Here is a 21,909-nt window from a genome sequence, read left to right on the forward strand (position 1 = left end):
GGAGAGTAGAAACAAGTGAGACAAATTCAAGTGAGGATCCTCGTGGCTTCCTGGTCTCCAGCAAGTCACAGCCTATTGCATTTCACCCACCCAGGCCTCCTACAGAGCTGTGTCACTTGCTTTCAGCTCAGCATCCCCAGGACAGCCCCTCTCTGCAGGAGAGGCAGAGGAGGCTCCTGCTTCCCTCTGCCCCTCACTGGGACATTTCCCCAGTTAAAGCTCTGCCAGCACCAAGTGTCTCCTCCCCAGGGAGGTGTTTGTGTGGGATGGCTGAACCAGCCCACAGAGTTTCTGTTTATCACTGATCAGGACAGACATGTGGAGCTCTTTCCATCCCTCATTCCCACCCCTCTCACCCTGAGCCTGCACAACTGGGCTGGGGTCACAGCACACAGAGGGGACATTGCTGCTCCTCCTCTGTCCCACTCCAAGCACTCACAGCCACAGAGCCCACCTCCAGCCCTTTGGGACTCCTTGATGGAGCACTGGGCTGTAACACAACTCATGGGAGAGGGTTCAGTCTCCTGGGAGATCCCAGCCTTCCCCAGCCCTGCTGAGAGCTCCATGGGATTTATCAATCTCTCCATGCTTTGTGTCAGCCACAGATTTCCTATGAATGAGTTTTAAATATGTCTGTGTGAATCACTGATGAAAATATTGACTAGTCTGAGCCTCCTGCTCCAAAACATTATGAGAAACACAGATTTAATGACAGCTCCCCATCAGGGGCTGCTGCCTGGGCTCTTCCCCGGTTCCCTGTCTCACGTGTGTCTCCCAGATGCAGAGTGCTCATTTCTAATCAGCCGTGCAGCTCCGAGTCAGGCACATTCCACAGGCTGGAGCACATCACATCTGTTCAGCCACCGCCAGCAGCCACGCAGGGCATCTCCTCTGTGAGTGAAATGAAGGCTGACAAGACCTCTTTTCCATAAAAAAAATGATTGGCATAAACCCTCCAACTTCCTTTCAGCTGCCTCCTGGATCCCTTTCCTTTGTCTTTGCCTGTGCCTGGTGCTCAGGAGGAGCCTCACCCTGCTGCCATCTCCTTTGGGATGCTGCAGCTTCCCCAGTGCTGTGAGATGCACTGAGGATGCTCCTGCACAGCCCTCTCCAGGTCTGCCTGAGGTGTCACTCCTCCTACTCAGTGCCGTGTAACACTTGCCTTGATCTTAAAAATGCTGGTGGGCTTTCAGCATCCTCTTGTGATACAGACACCAAGGCAGGTCAGAAACACCAATTGCATTTCTGCCCTATCAGGAGTCTGGCCATCTCTACAAACAAAACCTCTGCACTTTTTTTTGTTGCTGTTGTTCACAGAGCATTTCAGGTGCTTCCTTACTGCCATTCATTCCCTAAGTCATGCATTTTTAACTGCTGAATGTACCTTCGCATATCAATTTTCTGTACTTCATAACTTCTAATTCAAAATCAATGCTTATCTATTTCCCCCCTACACTCCATTTTGTTATATATTGCTTTTTTTTCCTTGATTTCTAATATCTGCCTCTGTTTCATCACTGAGGAGAATGGGCATCTGGCCAAAAACTTCCTCTTACTTGATTATGACATTATGGCTCTTGCCCTTGAAGAAAAATTCCCTGTTTTCACTCATATTTTTCTGTCAATGTTGTGTCCTTTCCAATTAGTTTTCCTCTCAATTCACCTCCCTGCTGGGGATGTTCTCCTGTCACACCAGGTGAGTCACTTCTGGTGGTGGGTCCTTCTGTTTGCTATGGCACTGGGGAGGAGTGTGACTCTATCTGCTTCTCCAGAGTCCCTCCTGGCTCCCATTCCAGTCATTCTACAAACACAATAATTACAGGAGTCCTTGAGCCACTTTCACTCTGGTAATTACTTTCCCTCCCACCTTCCAGCTGAACCCCTCCCAGCCAAGTTAACCACTCCAGAGGTGGATTTTCTTTCCTACAGGTCCCAACCCCAGCCTGTTCCCAGCCTTGTGCATGTTTTTGCCTGCTTCTCACAGGACTGGTTCTTTAAAGGTGACCAAACAAAAGCCCCCTTGGGACTGATTTGAAGGTACTGACCCCCTCCAAAAGGCAGGGACACCCTGTCCTGGTGCATGGGGGAGTTACTGCCTACCTCCATCACCTGAGCACTTCTGGGGCACCTTCAGTGAGAGCCCAGTCTCCTGGAGAGCTGCAACCTGGAAAGAGAACAGGGCAAATTGAAATTAATAATTTATGAGTGACAGTAACAATTTCCAACATTTGAGGAAGCAAAGAAAATTGCTCCATAAACATATTTCTTTTCAATTTCCTACCAGTTACTTGAAATTTGATTTCCATCTAGTTTGTTTCATCAAACCTCCCCAAAGTGATTTAAAAAGTGTCGCCAGCAATTACCCAGCTGCAGAAGGAAAGAAATGGCAGAAGGGCATCTCCAATTCACCAGCCCAAAAGGAACAGGGAGGAGGAGGGTTGGGTCACTGCCTGAGAAACTATTAGCCAGCACCAGAAATCTCATCAGTGGTTTGGCCAGCACAGCCTTGGCCACACTGGGGTCAGGACAGCCCTGGGGCAGCAGGGACAGCTCTGGGGCAGCAGGGACAGCTCTGGGGTAGGAGGGACAGCTCTGGGGCAGCAGGGACAGCTCTGGGGCAGCAGGGACAGCTCTGGGGCAGCAGGGACAGCTCTGGGGCAGGAGGGACAGCTCTGGGGTAGGAGGGACAGCTCTGGGGTAGGAGGGACAGCTCTGGGGCAGCAGGGACAGCCCTGGGGCAGCAGGGACAGCTCTGGGGTAGGAGGGACAGCTCTGGGGTAGGAGGGACAGCCCTGGGGTAGGAGGGACAGCTCTGGGGCAGCAGGGACAGCTCTGGGGCAGCAGGGACAGCCCTGGGGCAGCAGGGACAGCTCTGGGGCAGCAGGGACAGCTCTGGGGCAGGAGGAACAGCCCTGGGGCAGCAGGGACAGCTCTGGGGCAGCAGGGACAGCTCTGGGGCAGCAGGGACAGCCCGGTTCATTCACTCCTGGGGACAGGGAGAGGTGCAGGGACTGCAGCAGCAGCAGGGCCCTCTGCCTGCCCCAGCCTGCATACCGCCCTCCCTCCACACTGCTGGAACTTCAGCACTCCCCAGCTCCTCCTTGCCAGCCCTGCTGGGGCTGGGGTGCTTTTCACCACGTGCTCCTGTTTTACCCTTGCTGGAGTGAGGGATCCCTCCTGAGAGTGCTGAGGGTAGGTGGAGCTGCCTTGTCTTCCTCACTTCTGACACTTTGTGACACTGACTTGGCTGTCCCACCTATTTTTTACTTTGGGCTCTGCTTCTGTCTCTCTCCCAGGAATATCCTGCACCTTTTCCCAGCAGTAGAGGCCAATCTCCTCAGCAGGACCAGTTATCTTTGATGCTAACGCATGAGCAGTTGCCACCCATTTCTTTCACATTTATTCTCCCACATGGGAACAGGCTCCCAAGCACCATCCTGAGCTGTTCAAGCCTGCCATGGTCCTGGCACTGTGACAAAACTGCTGTGAGTGTGTCACAAGAGCCATCACTCCTGGCTTGGATTTGCTCCCAGGCCAGGGAGGTGCTGGTGGGGCTGGGCTGGCTCACCCTCACTCATCCCAGCAGTGGGGATATTTACCTGGAGATCAAGGACACAGGTTCCTCTGCAGCTGGAGTTCCCCAAGGCGCTTAGGGGAGAGGCCACTGGAGGCCTTTGCTGGGGTCTCCACATCTGCCATATCAGCACTGCCACTGATTTAAATAACACACACTGAGAGTAGGAAAATAATATCTGGAAACAAGGGATTCAAGGGGCTGGAAGGCTGGTGATGAATAAACATCCATGGCTTGCGGTGAATCACTGCATATCCTTGAACATCCCTGAGCACAGGGGCACTGATGCCAAGAGTCAAGGAAGGTGTAGAGAGGAAGCTGCTCACCCTAAAGCCTCACCAAAACTTCCCGGTCCTTCTGATAATTGAGGAAGACAAGTGTTGAATAAGCAGCAGCCCTCAATGGGCATAATTCAAGCCTGGAAGTGTTTACAGTGTCAACTCTTTGAGCATAATGGGGAATTACATGAATAGGCTGGCTGAGTTCTTAAAGTAATAGCTTTGTTAAAAGCACTTAGGATCAGCACTGCTTGTGACTGCCTCGTGCCCATAGCACTCACACGGGTTTGCTGTCCTGTGATTTTCTGGCCAAATAACACCATTTTTTCCCTTCTGAAGTAAATAGTAATAAATGAATACAGAAATTAAGAGCAATTCCCAGCACCTGTTGTGTAGGAGCACTCTCAGTGTCCAAGGCCTTGGACAGCGCTGACATCCCCACTCTGGCAAAGAGCTTTTTTGCATTTAAATAAAGACCCAGGGTGGTGATGACGGCTCTGAGTGTGAATTCATTATCCCGAGGGATCGGTGCATGTGGAAGGTGGGAGGGAAGCTGTGACTGCACTGAGGAGAGAGGCTGCACACCTGGTGCAGTGCCCGTGCTGTCCCCTACCCCAGGGGAAGGCTCAGCACACATCAGAGGCTGTACCCCATCCACGAAGGGCAGGTGTTCCCCCTGGAGAAGGGGATGCCCAGTGGGATGTGTAGGACTCCTGCCTGGGGGTCAAAGGGATCAGATCCTCTTGGCTGGGCAGGCAGACCCAGTGATAGCTAAAGTTCTCTTTAGGATATTCTCTCCCTCCAGTTTTCCCCATGACACCCAGTGTTGTACCCCAGGTCACAGAACAGAGTGCAACACCAGTGTCACATCCTCTCACCTTAAATGCTAAAGAAGTTTCCATGGAGATCCTATTTTTAGCATTTCACCCAGCTGCAGGGCTCTGAGGACTCATAAGCGTGCTCTGGAAGCTAATTAGATGTTTCTTGCAAAGTTTGACTAAAATTGGTCACCTTGTCATGGAGATCCAGGTTAGGAGGCGTTACTCGGATCTGGACTTGCTCTTTAAACAGTAGTTTTTGGAGCAGATTCATTTCTCTAAGTAGAAAAGCTTTTCACATCTTCCATGGGATAGCCCAGGCCAAGGCAGGAGACCAACAGTAGTTAAGCACAGCTGCTAATGAGGTTTTTAGTCAAGGGTTAGAAGTGCACCACTTGGTGGCAATTTCAAGTGTAGAGGTCACAGATGTGAAAATCTGTTTTGCTTTTGATATCTTTTTGTTGAACAATTGGGAGGTGCAGACACAGAGCTGAGCTCCTATCTCAGCACAGCCTGGGGCTGACCAGTGACTCTCAGCCCTCTGTGCTCCCTCCTGCTGTGTGCCAGGAAGATGGATGGGGTGGGAGAGGGAGACACCAGGAAGGGAATGAGGCACTGGGAAAGGCAGAGATTTGCTGCAGAGGTGAGGAATGAACCCAAGTTTGGGTCTCTTGGCCATGGTTGGGTAGGGTGGTGAAGACCACAGTCTGTGGATTAAGGAGATACGTGAGATGTTGGTGCTTCCAAGGAAAGGGGACTCATGTGGAGATGGTCTGTACAGGGGTGAGGCAGAGCTCTCTCTTGGTGCTGGTGGTGGGGCTGGCCCATGGCAGGAGGGTGTAGGAGGTGTAGGAGGCCAGCCTAGGTTGGACATCACCCACTCTTGGGAACAGGCACTGCAGGAGCTCATCCATCCTGTAGCTGCATGTCCAGAGGACAGCTCAGTGCAGAGTCACTGTCTCATTGGGGGCACTGCTCACTCCCCTCAGCAGCCTGGGGATGATGGCCATCCCTTCCCATCCCAGCTGGGCCACTCCCTTGGAGCAGGAGTGCTCTGACCCAGCAGTTCTGCCTTGTGTTTGGTCTGCTCATTGTCTGTCTGCAAGGCCATGCCAGCTGTGCCTGGGGGATGTCCCCCAGCCCCTGGTGACAGGGTGAGGATGCCATCTCTGCTCCCTGCCCTCTCAGCCCCATGGCGTGGTACAGGCTGGGGGTGGAGGCAGTGGTGGAGGTGGTGCAAGGCCCTGCTCTGCTGCCTCCATCCTTCAACATGAAACCACTTGAGGTGAAGCATAATGTGATGTCAGCACTGGAGTCCACAGCAGCCATGGCCACCACAAAAGGTGGTTTGTGGGACTGAAGTGATGCCTTAGGCTGCAAATGTTCACCCAAAGCAGGAGAAGCCCAGACAATTTGCTGCATTTTTCCAATGTTTGATGGCAGACAACAGCCTTTCTGGCAGATATTTAATACAAATCCAGTGGCCACATGTGGGACTTCTCTTGGTTCCTTGGAGGGCTCTGGGTTGGAGCTCAAAGTCTTCCTCCTCCCACTCATCACACCTGATCCCAGCAGAGTCTCTGTCTTTGTGGGCTGTGTTTGGGTTGCTGCTCTGCTGTTTCACAGAAGCCAGAGCCTTGAAAAATTCATGTGGAGTGCTAGAAGGAAAAAAACCCCAAACTTAATTTGGGTTTTCATGACACACAAGCCCTCTATTAGGCCTTGTAAACTTTTTCTGACATTACCACTTCATGAAAACTTTGATTTCAGCTGTTGACTAAATCTTTAATCTCCCTCTACCTGCTAGGTCTGTCTCCTTTTCTTACTTAAAAAACCTTTTGGATTTTTCTTCAACAGCATCTTTCAAATGTCAGCAGTTACCAGACTAACACGGAATGCAAAGGCCTTGGCAAACAGTCTTTTAAAGAGTTGGGGCATATAAATTCAAAGGCATGATATAATCTAGGAGGAATCCATCAGGCAGGGGACCCTCTTGCATGAAGTGTATTGAGAACTAAGCACAATATGAACAGAAGGAAAATTGCTTTTTCCCTTTTGAATTTTTATTCACTTAGCAGCAATATTTACTAGTAGCAGGCAGAACCCATTTTTCATTTTCTGGGGAGATGTGAGAATTTCAGTGCCACTCATCTTGTCACCAGATTAAATCTGTCGACTTGCTGCCAGGTCACTGTGATATTAATGATACAGTTGTAATCCCTTTCTTTTGGGAGGCCTGTGGACGGAGAAGTAAGAACTTGACCATTGTTCACATGTTATAATAGAAAGAAAAATAGCACTTCTGAAATCCTGGGAAATTGCAGCTCCCTCTGTCATTGATTTCCTTTGTGCTCACGGAGCTGGGCTGCAACCGGCTCTGGCAGCTCTGCGTGTGACGCCTCGCCGGCACCAGCCTCGTTTGGTAATTAGTCAGCAGCCTCGTTTGGTAATTAGTCAGCAGCCGGAGCCGGTGCTCTCTCAGCTCAGCTCAGCTCAGCTCAGCGGTGCCATCGGTCCCAGCTGTCCCAGGATGGGCGCGGAGCCTCCTCCAGCCGGGGGTGTCCCCCCCTCCTTGGGCTGCTGTGGAGATGAGCCGCTGTCACTTCCCTTCCAGAGGGACAAACTCCCAGCAGACAGTGAAGGAAAAGCCCAAGTACCAAGTATGGAACTCAGCTGATGGCCTCTGCTGCTGTGACCTTGTTTAGCAAGGACTTCGCTGTGGCTGGAGTGGGGTCTGGGACCTGGGGTGGCAACAGGGGGGCCTGAAGTCTTCAGTATTCTTCATGAGCCAGCTGGGTGACAGAGCTGACAGCACACCATCCCTGGAGGTGTTCAAGGCCAGGCTGGATGTAGGTCTGGGACACCTACTCTAGTGGAAGGTGTTTCTCCCATGCAATGAGATGAGATTTAGGGACCCTTCCAACCCAAACCATTCCATGACTCTATGATGACCAGGGGCAGGTGTCTTGCAACAGAAAAAGTCTTACTCTCTTTAGAGTAGGGATTCCTCAGTATTTCAGGCAGAAAATTCCTCTGCCTCGAAGCTCCCAGACATACCTGCTGAGGTCAGTCTGCAGCTGCTCAGGGGAAAGCTGGGACATTCTTATGAGGCTTTGGAAGAACAACCCATTTCTCAAGACAGTTATGGATAAACACAACCCAAACAAACCTGAGCCCTTTGCAAATGCTGCACAGCTCAGATCTTCCCTGCTCCCTTTCCCTAAATCTTTGAGTTATCCAAAGCCTGGATGTGGGGCTGTGTTTAGGAAATGGGGCTGCTGTGGAAAAAGCTGAACTCCCAGTGATGGATTTGGCTTTGAGCTTCCCTGGTGAGGGAATCTCTGGGCTGTCTGTTATTAATCCTGGGGAGAAGTGTCCTCCATGCTGACCTGACTGGCCAGGCTCGTGGCAATGCCTTGCACCCCATCACCTCCTGACTGCCCCCGGGAGGATGAGGGCAGCCCCACAGTGAAGTGGCCTTGGAGCCCCTCTGGAACCTCTGCCCCAGGCAGCAGCCGCATCCCCAGGGCAGGATGGAGAGACTCAGGGAGGCTTCCCGGGATGAGACCAGTCTGTGCCCTTCCCCGCTCACCGTCTCCTAATTAGCATTCCTTTGCCACACTTAATTAGCACATTCCTGCCTTTAAGTTATGGGCTGCTTTCCTATATTTACACCCTCCTAAAACATCAAGGGAGAGGTCTATAAATTACATCTCATGAAAAACATTAATTGTGTGAACTCCTTCTAGCATTTATAATGCTCAGCTTGTTCCTCTCTCCAAACCTGCAAACACACACAGACAGGGTTAACACACGTGCTGCCTCTGCTCCCACCTGGGGCTGGTCCCTCCTGCACACACCTGCACACACCTGCACACACCTGCACACACCTGCACACACCTGCACACACCTGCACACACCAGCCAGGGCTGTCCAGACCAGCCCTGCACACCTGGAGCAGCACCTTGAGCTCTGTGAGGTGTTTGTCCAGCATCTCCTCACCACACTGGTGGGTGGGAGGCTGCAGTGGCTTCAGCTGCCCCAGGATCTCCCAGCACAGCACTGGTGTGTGCACAGTGCCTGCTTTATTGAGCATGAGGGCCTTCTCTCAGCCAGCTAGGACGTGTTCCCTCTTACAACCACTGGTTTACAGGAGAGAATTTCCTGCTGAAGGCAAGTACTGGCAAATTCACCAGCCCTCCTGTGAGCCTTGCAGCATGGAAGGTGAGCACCAACCTGTCACCAGGGCCCTGGCACAGGCAAAATGGAGTTTGGGCATCGTGGTACCACCATCCTGCATCCTTGGGACTTGCTGAGACTCCCTCAGAGGTACAAGGTAAGAGGAGAACTCCAGTGAGGGAGCTGAGAGCAGAGGTGCCAGCTGTGCTCAGAGCCCTGCTCAGCAAGGGCCATGCCCCTCAGCATGCAGGATTGGGCTTCAGCTTCCATGCCAGCATTCCTACCCTCTCTACTCACCTGATCTTTCAGACAGTGCAACTGAGCCTCCTGCTCTCCAGGCTGAGAGAGGAAAATGGCAGAAGAATGCCTGTAGTTTAGGAATAACAGAATACAGGGATCAGAAAATCAACATCTAGAAAAGGAAAAATGTTTGAGGATTGATCCCAATTAGAGAGGAATCCTAGAAAATAGGTGCAGGAGGTGACAGGCATGAGTCCATGTTTGGGTTTGTTTGCTTGCTGCTGCAGTGGGTTTTGTGTGCCTGGGTCTTTTGAGCTCCTCTGCAAAGCCCAGCCCAGCAGAAGCCTCCACCAGCCACAGCAAGGGGTGTGCTGCTGAGCTCGTTGGGTTGGAATATTCCTGGATCATGGGATGTACAGCTCCAGGTCACCCCTGAACAAGACAAGATCTGAACTCCAGTGGTGAGTTCCTGTTTTCCCCAGCTTGTTCTTGGGGTTACCTACTGCTGGCCATCCAGTACCTCAAGGAAGCCTCCAAGAAAGATGGAGAGATGCTGATTCCAAGGATCTGGAGTGACAGAACAAAGCTGAATGGCTTTGAACTGAAAGAGAGGAGGTTGATATTAGACATTGCCACCCTGATTGCTTTGATGTCCATGAGGAGCCAGGGTTTCTATTTTAGCTTTTATTTGAAGGACAGCAGCTTCTGTTCAGCCAAACACTCGCACAAGGTGCAGTGTCAGAGCCGAGGAGAGAAACATCTGTCCTGGCATGGGCAGTGCTGTGACACCAGCTCACCTCACTGGTTTTGGTGTTCTGGTCATGTTCTGCTGCTGCCTACAGAATTTATCAGCGGCACAGTCATCTCCAAAAACCCCACATGTGGGGATTCTGCTGGATCTCTTGCCCATGTGAGACCTTTTCCTTCTGCATCACTCTTTCAAACCATACCAAATTTCAGCCAAGTCAAGGTCCACGGCTTTCCCTGAGCAAGGGAGGAGGAGATGTTTACTGATGAGATTTTCCAGTGGATCAGGCAGGCTGGATTTCCTGTGGCCTCCAGGACCTGGATGGCAGAAATGTCTGCAGCTGTTTGAGAGCCTGGACAAAGAACCAGGTCCTGCAGGCAATAGAGAGTCTGAGGCATCTGCATACTGCCCCAGGTCTGGGAGGTGAACAAATCTCACTCCTCAGCCTCTGTGTCTCTTTACAGGCTCTCAGTTGTTACCTAGGACCCTGCCAACACACATGGGCTGAACTGCTGCTCGTGGTGCTGCCTGACTGCCCTTTCCCTGCCAGGCCTCACCTTTCTCTCTGCTCTGGAACTCTGCTGGGTGGGTCACACCTCACATGTGCCCCTGGTAGCAAAGGAGAAAAGGTTTATGTATGTACTTAAAAGTTTATACATCTATGTATATCTATGTAGTATATACTATATCTGTATCTGTATTCACATATAGGTACACCTATCCCTGCATCCTGGGAAGGGCTGTGCAGGGCTGTGGGTGACACCTTCTGGGTGCTCCACTGGCCTTTGTGTAACCAGAGAGCCAAGCAAAGCAAAGAAGATTTTAGTTTGGTGAGTCATTTCAGGAAGATCTGATTGTCGAATTGCAGAATGGTTTGGGTGGGAAGGGACCTTAAAGCTCATTCAATGCCACCCCTGCCATGGCAGGGACACCTCCCACTGTCCCAGGCTGCTCCCAGCCCCAGTGTCCAGCCTGGCCTTGGGCACTGCCAGGGATCCAGGGGCAGCCACAGCTGCTCTGGGCACCTGTGCCAGGGCCTGCCCACCCTGCCAGGGAACAATTCCTTCCTAATGTGTCAACTAAACCGGCCCTTCACTAGTTTGAAGCTCCCTGAGGAAAAAGCTGTCCTTGCTGCCCCCAGACAGCTCCATCCCAGCAGCCTGGCCGGGACCTTTCCTGGCTGAGCAGAGAGGGCTGGAAAAGTGGTGTCTGTGGCCCAGGGTCTGATCGGTGCAATGGGGCTCCCTTTTAAAGCACCTCTCGATGTTTCTGACTTGTTTTTAAATCTGAAGCCCTCACACCCTCTCCAGCCCCCCCACTCCACTCTCCTCCAGCCTCACTGCAGTCCCCAGTGCCACGGAGCCTCAGTGCTTGGCGGGAGGAGATGGGCAGGGTGGGCCTGAACTTCTCCTTCACCCCGTGCCTTGGGCTCTGCTACATCCTTCTATCCATGCCCAGCCTTTCCCCCTCTCTCTTTCCCCCTGTTATGGTCTCTTGTCTTTCCCTCTTTCACCCTCACTTCCCATCCCTCCTCTCTCAGTCTATGCTCTAGTTTGCTCACAGCCACTGAGGTTGTTTTGGGGAGAGAAAATGACCTTGCCAAGAGCAGCATTTTGCTGTGCCCTGGATAGTAATTCTGTATTTGGCAGCCTGGAAGACCCCAGTTAATACAACCACAAATAAAAATGTGCCTATCAGGACTTGTATTAGGAGAGAGCTGGTTAAATCTTTGGTGGGTGGAAGTCAATGGAGAATCACTCACTTCCAGGGGGCTCCCCTGATTTACACTCACTGAGCTCAGGCCAAACATTTGCATTTACAGTGTATAGACATGATAAAATGGAATAAAACTGAAATACTAAACTTGATCCCATCTTAAAGCTTTATGTGAACTATAAATGTATTTGAAATAAATCAGGTACCTTTCATGGGCCCTATAAGTCAGACCCCTTGGCTTCCAGAGGACTGAGGTGCAAAGCCAATTGCTCAGCCCTCCTGCTCCTTTCTGTGGAGGGTTGATGCTCTGTGGACAGCTGATGCTCCCTGGAGGTGCCCTCTGTTCTGAGTATGGACTACAAGTGCTTGGCCTGACTGAAGAGCCAAGCCCTCCAAGTCAGGGGATCTGGAATTAGATCTGCACGGGTAATAAGAACTCACTTCTCCTGGTGCTTCTGAGTTATGAAATACCCTCTAGCCACAGACATGGCTGGTTTTTCCACATCTCACTCATTTTTTGTGGCTTCCTATTTCTTTTCAGGTTTTGATTTATGGGAAATTCCTTTAGATGTTGACTGAGACACTAAATAAGGGAAAAAATAAAACAACAAAAGGCAAACTGCCTTTCCCTTACAGATGATCTACCACTGTGTTAAATTTCAGGTTCATACTGGGGGCATCTGACATTACCACTGTTCAAAGAGATCTGAAAGACAGCAGCTAAATTATTCCTAATCTTGTCTCCTAGGCTGCTTAAAATGTGGTTGTGTTGCTCTAAAAAATACATATACCCCAAGGCAGAGAGCGTGGGTTGAAATGGGAGGTCGAGGGTACAGGTGCAGTTAAAAGTAACTAAAAGCAGAGTTACAGAGGCAGCTGTGGCTCGTGTCTTCAGTGAAGTCTGCAATGCTGGATGTTTTGGAGCTTGCAGAGAGCCTGTTTGCTGCTTTAAAGGCTTTTCCTCAAGTCCTTCCATGGTTGCAGTGTGCTCCATGCTGGGTCACCCTTGGTGTCTGAACACCCCTTTTCAGCAAATAAAGCAGCTTTTTGGCTCAGGGTTGCTGCATTTTGTGAGAGTTTCTGTTGGTTTCTGCTTAGTGATGTTTGAGTGGCCTTCAAACACAGGGCAGCAAAATTCTTCCTGATACACTACAAAAAAAATGATAAGGACAAAGTCTCTGCTCATAAGGGGGATTGTGCTGGTCCCTTGTGCCACTGACTGCTCCCTCCTGCTCCTCAGCACCTGCTGCTGTTTGGACTTCAGATGATTCTGGAGAAAGTGCCTGGCTGGAGCACTCAGCAGCCTGTGGTGCAGGGTGTGCCCAAGCAGCTCCAGCACCCAGGGACAGCTCTGGGCTCTGCCCAGGAGCTCTGGGCTGCACCCTGAGCCTGTTTCCTTTGGTAAAGGAGATCATCTGGGAGATTTCATCTGCTCTTGCCTGAGCCTCTGGGACTTGAGCCAGGGAGGGTCTGCTCTGGACCCAGCTGCACCAGCCAGCAGAGGTGGTGGGATGTGGATGTGTCCCAAAACTGTGGTGCCCCATAATAGGGGACAGAAATGCAGCTCATGCAGCATCTGCAGTGTCTCCACCAAGCTTTTTCATGTCTGAGTTTTTAATGGTACAGGCTACACTTGGAATGGGACAAAATGGGCATTCTAGAACTGGGAATATGGCAAGGCTGTTTATCCCAAATGTCTGGAATTGATGTTCACTAAGATAAAAAAAATATAATAAAGGAGGGGAAAAATGCTGCAAACTTACATGACAAGCCAAATCCTGGGATTTATTGCTGCCTCCTGAGGGATTAGAGTAGCAGGAAGGAGCTGAGCTGTTTTCTCTCTGATGGGTGATTGCAATGGGTACTGTCTCTCCTTAGCCCTCCTGACAAGAACTTTGGCTTTGCTTCATGCACCTGAGCTGTGGGTAAATTGTTGGGGTGATCCTATAGATCTTGGGCAGCTTAAGTTACTCTATGGTTTTGCTGCATTCCAAAGTGCCTGGTGAAGTGGGAAGCAGCCCTTCCATAACCACATGTGACCCCACTCCTGTGCCCCTTTGGCTGGGGCTCTTTGCTGTCCCTGTGCTCCCCAGTGCCTGTCACACCTGCCCCTTCCACTGTGACGTTTGCTGCATGGTACCTGTGTGTCATGGGGTGTCCTTGGAATGCTCCATCCTGGTCCTTGGTGGTTTCATGGGTCTTTCTCAAAGGGACAGGCTTTGTTCCTGCCCCTGCATGACTCCAGGCACTGGCCACCGTGCTGCATCCAGGGGAGCCACCACCACCACCACCATCTCCTTGTCTTGTTGCACTGCTCCATCCCCTTTGGGCTCTGCACAGCACCAGGCTGACCCAAGGCTCCAAATGAATCCAGGTGTTATTATCATATCAAAATCCCATTATCATAATGACAGAAAGGAGGTGGCTGCACATGGAGCAAAGCCTGCCAGATGCAGCCAATTCCTTTACTGCAGTTCTGACAGCATCACAGAGCCCATGGCGAAGCATTTCTGCTCCTTCAGAGTTGTCCCCCTGCCCCTTCACGTCACCACACACTTGTGGCCCCCCACATGTGTAAATTCATTTATTTGCTGGCACACCCCCATCCACCCAATGAAGAGAGCAAAGGGCAAAGCGGGACTCAGGGACTGAGCTGGATGATCTCCACTGCAGATCTGACAGTGATACATAACTTGCATTTTTAAAAGTTCTTTATTCTGCTGCCTATCATGCACCAGCAATGCATTTCAGAGGCAGCTTTCCCCAGAGATTCTCTCTGCCTCTTTTCACCCTGCTCCTGCCAGCCCATGGCATTGCTCCTGCTCTTCCAGGGAACGCTGTCCTTCCTGCATCCCCGTGCAGCCTCCTGCTAAAGCAGCCCTGTGTCTGCTCCTTCCCTGCTCCATTTCAGAGTTCATTTGTGCTGCACGACCACTCAAGGTGGGACACCAGGGGCCAAGGAAATCCCTGTCAGGCTGCAGGGCTGGTTTTGAATGGGCTCCTAAGAGGCAGCCAAGGACCACCCATGTTTGGCAGATAGACCTGGGGCTGCAGCTGATGCCCAAACCCCCAGCTGGGGAGAGACAATGTCCCCAAAATGAATTTGGGCATGAATGAAAATGGGCTTATGAATTTGGGTGCTACGGGAGCTGTATGAGAGCAGCCCTTGGTCCTCAGGCATGTGCCATGGGAGGGGGGCTGGGAGAGCCTGAGGCATGGTGGACAGGCATGTTTGTCCACACTCAGATTTTAGGGATGTCTGTCCACACTCACTCCCATCTCTATTTTAGCTTGGGATCTCCTTCCACTTCTCAGATCAGTGGACATGGTTTGTCTGAGAAGGGGAAGGAGATCCCAGCTAAAATAGAGATGGGGAATTCAGATTAGTTATTGGGAAAAATTTATTCCCAGAAAGGATGATCAGGCATTGGAACTGCCCAGGGCAGTGGTGGAGTCACCATCCCTGGAAATGTTCAAAGGGCATTGGATGTGGCAGGTGGGGACATGGTTTTGTGATGAACATGGTGGTGCTGGGTTAAGGGTTGGGCTTTTCAACCATTGTGATTCTATAAGGTGATTTTATCTCTGTGGCTGCCCCAAACAAAGCTGGGGGTGCTGACAGACTGAAATATCTCAGGAAGGACACCTACCATTGTTTTGGGCCCAGCACCACCTTCTCAGCCTGTCTTGGCCGAAAGCAACCAGGGAGATTGGACCTGGATATTTCCAAATATCCTCCCTCTCTGTCCCTTCAGATGCAGGGGACAAACACCTGGAAGACCCAAAACATGGAACAGGGAAGAAAGGGTGTGTGAAAAATACAGCATTCCAAAGGAACTCAGTGGAGGGACTGAAATGTATCTCTGGGAGTACAGAGCTGGTGGGGCTGCCATGAGAGGAGGTGGAAAAGAGCCATTAGAGGCAGTAGTCAGTGGCTAGGGAAGGGGAGCTGCTTGGCCAGGGCTGGTGAGGGCACAACCAGTATGGATCGGTACAAGGACTGTGGTTACAGGCAAAGCCACACAGTGGCATGGCCCTGGCAGTTCTGCAGTGATAGAACAAGGGGCAGTGATTTCAAGGTGAAAAAGATTTAGATTAGAGATTAGAGGTTAGATTTCTATTAGAGATTATAAATCAGGAATAAATTCTTCCCTTTGAAGCTGGTGAGGCCCTGGCACAGGGTGCCCAGTGCAGCTGGGGCTGCCCCTGGATCCCTGGCAGTGCCCAAGGCCAGGCTGGACACTGGGGCTGGGAGCAGCCTGGGACAGTGGAGGTGTCCCTGCCATGGCAGGGGTGGCACTGGGTGATCTTTAAGGTCCCTTTCAAACCAACCCATTTTATGATCCTGTGATTCTATGACCTCGTTACTTGGAATTTAGTAGGAATTTAGTAAAGTCTGAGCATCCCTTTTAGTAGGAATTTAGTAAAGTCTGAGCATCCCTTTTAGTAGGAATTTAGTAAAGACTGAGCATCCCTGGGAGCCCAAATAATGGATGCAGTTTGGCTCAGTCCCAGCTGGTGGGATCTGGAAGAGGCAGAGTGTCAAGGTAAAGCAGCATTTGGACTTCAGAAGGGTGGTATCAAAAGGCACTTCAAAGGCACCCCCAGGACCCTGGGGTTTGTGACATGGACAGGGACAGGGACATGGGCACGTGGTGCAGAGCCTGAGGTGCTGGGAATCAGAGGCCTGGCCTTTCTCTTTAAAGCTGGTACCCCCCAAGTGCTCAGTAAACAAATCCAGCCTGGAGAGAGAAGGAGCCAAGCTCAGATCTTGAATTGTGGTCCAGGGGGGACCAGAGTGATTTTGTAAAAGTTCTGTCAATGCATTTCAGCAAATCAGTACATCCCGTTTGGTCTGGCTTCCCTCAAGTAGGTCACTGGTTAATCTGATGCAGGCAATGAGCCACTTTCTTTCTATTTATCCTTTGATTTTGCTTTTCTAGCAGGTATGGCTTCACAACCAGCATGATGAAAGAGTATTTATTGCTGGCACCTGAAAGCATTATGCTCCAATAGGTGTCTGCATTTAATTTCAAACACATCAGGATGTCTCTAATTCCCCGGCCATGGGAAGTTGGGTGTTGTGAACTTTGGAATAATTTTTTATTAGTTCTCTAGTGGGGTTGTAGTGAAGCTGAATCTTAAAAGTTAAGGTAAAATGTCTGCTTGTCCAATTAGAATAATCTCACAATGGTGGAAACATCAGTTTTATGTGTGCAAATGAAGTTGTTGCAATTAAAAGTTATGCAAGAAGGAAAATTCTCTAAAGTCTCCAAAAGAGCAAAGATAATATCGTTTATAGACTCTGGGAATGAGAGCTGTTAAAGGCACAGACTTGGGAAATATTTGCTGCAATATATTAAAATAAGCAGAAAGGCAACTTAGTGGAAAGGGTTTTTTGGTACTTTGCAGGAAGCACCACAGAATTTTATTTTGGAGCACAAGGCACCAAGGAAGCCCTTGATGTTTTTGTGATCTGTGTTTGCCCCTGTGTGTTCTGAGATAGCACAATCTGAATATTTGTGATCAATAAATCACCTGAGAAATTATTAATGTTATTTGATTTCAAAATTATTGCCTTGTCCCTTTAATAGGCAGTTGAGAGCTTTTTTTGAAACTGTTATTTCAGACTGCCTTTAGGTGTGGGGAAGAGATTGTTGCCTCTGATTCACATCTGCAGGTTTCTCCAGCAAACATCAATGCTATAAATTTTTATTAGCAATGAAAGTTTAGATTATGGAACATTCTGAGGACGAATTCACTAATTAGTTCATATCTGAAATAAAGTGTGGGAGCAAAATGTTGTCTGCAAATTTCAGGTACAGGGGGAGATGCTGTTTGGGACCAGGATACAACCTGTGAGTACTGCTCAGGCAGCTCCCACAGCAGGAGAGCCACTGTGTTCATTCACTGCTGGAGAGCCCAGAGGGGCCCTGGAGCTGCTCCAGGGCTGGAGCCCCTCTGCTCTGAGCCAGGCTGGGAGAGCTGGGGGTGCTCACCTGGAGAGGAGAAGGCTCCAGGGACACCTCAGAGCCCCTTGCAGGGCCTAAAGGGGCTCCAGGAGAGCTGGAGAGGGACTGGGGACAAGGGATGGAGGGACAGGACACAGGGAATGGCTCCCACTGCAGAGGGCAGGGATGGATGGGATCTTGGGAATCAGGAATTGTTCCCTGGCAGGGTGGGCAGGCCCTGGCACAGGTGCCCAGAGCAGCTGGGGCTGCCCCTGGATCCCTGGCAGTGCCCAAGGCCAGGCTGGACATTGGGGCTGGGAGCACCTGGGACAGTGGGAGGTGTCCCTGCCATGGCAGGGCTGGCACTGGATGAGCTGTGATGCCCCTGCCAACCCAAACCATTCCATGGATCTGTGAATATGCCTCCTGATCCCTACAATGAACTCAGCCTCCCAGTTTTGGCACACAGAGAATGATGTCACCGCCCTCCATCCCCCAAATGAAAGAGGCACAGGACATGACATGGAACATGGATCTTGGACTTGCTTCACTGCTCTTGGTTCTTCAACTTGTTCAGTAAAAATCAATGCAAAGCCGAAGAACCTCCCTAACCCTAACCCTAACCCTAACCCTAACCCTAACCCTAACCCTAACCCTAACCCTGACCCTAACCCTAACCCTAAGCCTAACCCTAAGCCTGTCTCCCCCCCTCTTTTGAGTACATATATCTGACAGGGATCCTATAAACTCCTGTTGCCAGATGAAATGGAATACAGGAAAGCAGGATGAAGAATAAATGAGCCCATCTGTCCATCTCCCTTCCAAAGTGCATCACATCAATGGGTGCTCACCTAACAGACCATTAACATACCTCTGATTAGGAGGATTTCTCTCATCACCTATTCCAGGCCTCTGCTCTGCAGGTTATAAAGAAGTTTCTCCAACACCAAGTAGCTTTTAACCTTTGCTGGACTTCAGGCTCAAACCTTTTTTGAACATTCATTTTTATTTTTGCACTCATCATCTTTCATCTTCTGTTGTACCAGGAGCAAATGCAGAAATTGTGTACAATTAAGAGCATCCCAAATACTGAATCTATGAACAAATTCAAACCAGAGTATGCTTAGAGATTTTCCCCTGCTCATTCTACCTCAAGAAACAGCTACCAGGAAAAAAAGCAAAGTTTGAAGGCAGTTTTTCTTGACAATTGCTTGCTCTGAAGCTCCTGAAGAGTTTCACATTTTTCAGACAAGTCAAGCAGAAGAGGCTAAGTGCACCCAGCTGTGGCACAGAAAATTGGGGGGTGCACAGCCCATATAGAAAATAAACCCCACGAGCGAGAGGCTTTTGAGCAGAGGGCACACAAAGAAGACAAAATCAGACAGGATTACTGGTGACTGATCTAAAGAGAAGAGTCAATCTTGCAATTTTGGGGGCTTGCTGAGTCTCTGATAAAAGATAGGGCTGCGACTGAGATCTGAGAAGGAGGAAACACAGGGAGACAGGGAGTGAGAAATGATGTGGGGGAAGACCCAGCTGTAACTCTCCATGAAACAGTTACAATTTTCAAGTAAAAAGATCTCTATAACAGGAGACTTTGCTTATTGGAGGAAAAAAGGAAAAGCCCAGATGCTGTCAGATGGAACTCACACCATGGAAGAAATCCTTCCCAAATTTCTGAATAGAGTGACTCTTTGGAGAAGTGCCTGATGTCACCAGCTGGTCATATGGCTGCCTTAGGTCAGAAATGGGGCTGGGTGTTCTGTCCCCATGTGTCAGAGCTGGGGCAGTTCTCTGCTGTCCATGGGGCAGTTTTTCCTTTATCTCTCCCCCAGCCAATCCTCCCTGCAGGAGATCTCTGCTGTCCATGGCCACTGAGTGTCCCTGCAGGGCTGATCCAATTCCATCATCCCATGGGGAGATGCTGCGCCCAGGGCAGGAGCCAAGCATTCCTACCTGGCTCCAATGTGAGCCTGGCACAGCACAGCAGCCTTTGCCCAGTGCATTGCCAGAGGAGCAGCTTCTGCTGCCCTGCATTGCCAGAGGGAGCCCAGGCCCATCTGCAGCAGCCCTGGAGCTGCAGAGGAAAACTCCCCCCTTGTGCAGGATCCCTGCTCCAGCAGAGCCACAGCTGGCACTGCAGGAGGGCTGAGCCCCCATGGGATGGGGCTGTGCCACCCCCTGACACACAGGGGACAGGGCATGGTCTGACTCTGGCAGTAGTTTTTAGTTTTTTTTTTTTGTTTTGTTTTGTTTTGTTTTGTTTTGTTTTGTTTGTTGTTGTTGTTTGTACTATTACATTTGTATTTTTAGTTTTCCTAGTAAAGAACTGTTATTCCTATTCCCATATCTTTGCCTGAGAGCCCCTTAATTTCAAAATCAGAATAATTTGGAGGGAGGGGGTTTACATTTTCCATTTCAAGGGAGGCTCCTGCCCTCCTTAGCAGACACCTGTCTGTCCAAACCAAGACATGGCTCACCTGAGCTTGTCACCACAGGGACAGCAGCTGGCTGCCTCCATCACAGCTGTAGCTCCTACAAAGTTGATGCTCTGATAAGGATGCCCTGAATCCAGTGGGTGTGGGAGATGGCCCAGCAGAGATGGTGGGGCAGGAGGAGAGCAGGGGGCTGCCCACTCTCTGTGGGGCTTTGCCTGGAGCAGCACAGTTCTGTGACACTGGGCAGCCTCCCCAAGCACATTCCTGTCTGCAGCACCAACCAGCCAGGTTCCCTGAACCTTTAGACAAGTGTAGGCTGCCTCTCTGGTTACAGTTTTTCACTTACACACTCCCAGGTAATGGATGATGAAGACATATTGCCGTGTTTTGTAATTTAAAGTGAATTTAGCCTGTCAGCACAGTTGAAATAAATGTGTTCATTTCCCCAAAATGGCCAATCTGTCACATTATCCTGTGTCCTTGTTTCCCCCATCCAGTCTAATAGTGGAAATAGGAGATCTGATTGTTTTAAAAAGTGAATTTCTCAAACCCTTATTTCCCTCTACTATGAAGAGCCATTGTTAGTGTTTCTTTGTCCACTCCTGGCCAGCGGTCTCCCTTGGATGACCCTGGCATGGGCAGGGTGAGGAGCTGCTCCAGGGTATGTGGGAAGCACCCCCAGAGCTGCCAGTGCAGGGCACGACAGAGCTCACCCCACTCTTTTCCTAAAAGAGTCCCTGCACTGGCTCCTGGTGCTGTTCCTCAATTTTATCTCAAAGCAATGGCACAGCTCTGCTCCTTTCCCATGCAGCCCACCAGGAACGAGTTGCCTGCCTGCAATTACCCTGGTTGGTGTTAATTCTATGATTTAATTCTTTGTCAGCCAAAACTTGTGTTGGTTTTCTGTTATTTTCTGTGACTGATTTCAGATGAGAGACCTACTTTATTCATGGGGCACAGCAAAGTAAAACATCAGTGTTCTCCCCTTCTCCTTCAGCTCCTTGTTGTCTCTGAGGGAGTCAAAATTATTAAAGACCAGATATCTCCTTGTGTCTTGGTTTGAACAGACAGATGTCTGCTAAGGAGGGCAGGAGCCTCCTTGAAATGGAAAATGTAAATCCCCTCCCTCCAAATTATTCTGATTTTGAAATTAAGGGGCTCTCAGGCAAAGATATGGGAGCAGGAATAGCAGTTCTTTACTAGGAAAACTAAAATTACAAATGCAATAGTACAAAAAAGAAAACAAACCACAGCCAGAGTCAGACCATGCCCTGTCCCCTGTGTGTCAGGGGGTGGCACAGCCCCATCCCATGGGGCTCAGCCCTCCTGCAGTGCCAGCTGTGGCTCTGCTGGAGCAGGGATCCTGCACAAGGGGGGAGTTTTCCTCTGCAGCTCCAGGGCTGCTGGAGATGGGCCTGGGCTCCCTCTGGCAATGCAGGGCAGCAGAAGCTGCTCCTCTGGCAATGCACTGGGCAAAGGCTGCTGTGCTGTGCCAGGCTCACATTGGATCCAGGTAGGAATGCTTGGCTCCTGCCCTGGGTGCAGCATCTCCCCATGGGATGATGGAATTGGATCAGCCCTGCAGGGACACTCAGTGGCCATGGACAGCAGAGATCTCCTGCAGGGAGGATTGGCTGGGGGAGAGATAAAGGAAAAACTGCCCCATGGACAGCAGAGAACTGCCCCAGCTCTGACAGATGGGGACAGAACACCCAGCCCCATTTCTGACCTAAGACCCCTTGTTAGCTCACAGGGTGCTGGGGCACCTTGTCTGCTGTGATTAGTTTGGGAGTGCTTCCCAGTGAGAGGCTGTGTTTAACCCTCCACAGCAGCGAGGGAAACTCTCCCCATTTCCCAGCACATCCTCAGGCTCCCCTCCGCACAGCACATAAATATTTCTGCTCCTGTCTTCCCTGTGTCATTATTAGCAATTTTATCATCTCTGTCTAATAACAGTCCTGCTGACT

The sequence above is a fragment of the Molothrus aeneus genome, chromosome 18 (assembly GCF_037042795.1).
Source record: "Molothrus aeneus isolate 106 chromosome 18, BPBGC_Maene_1.0, whole genome shotgun sequence".
Classification (NCBI taxonomy): domain Eukaryota; kingdom Metazoa; phylum Chordata; class Aves; order Passeriformes; family Icteridae; genus Molothrus; species Molothrus aeneus.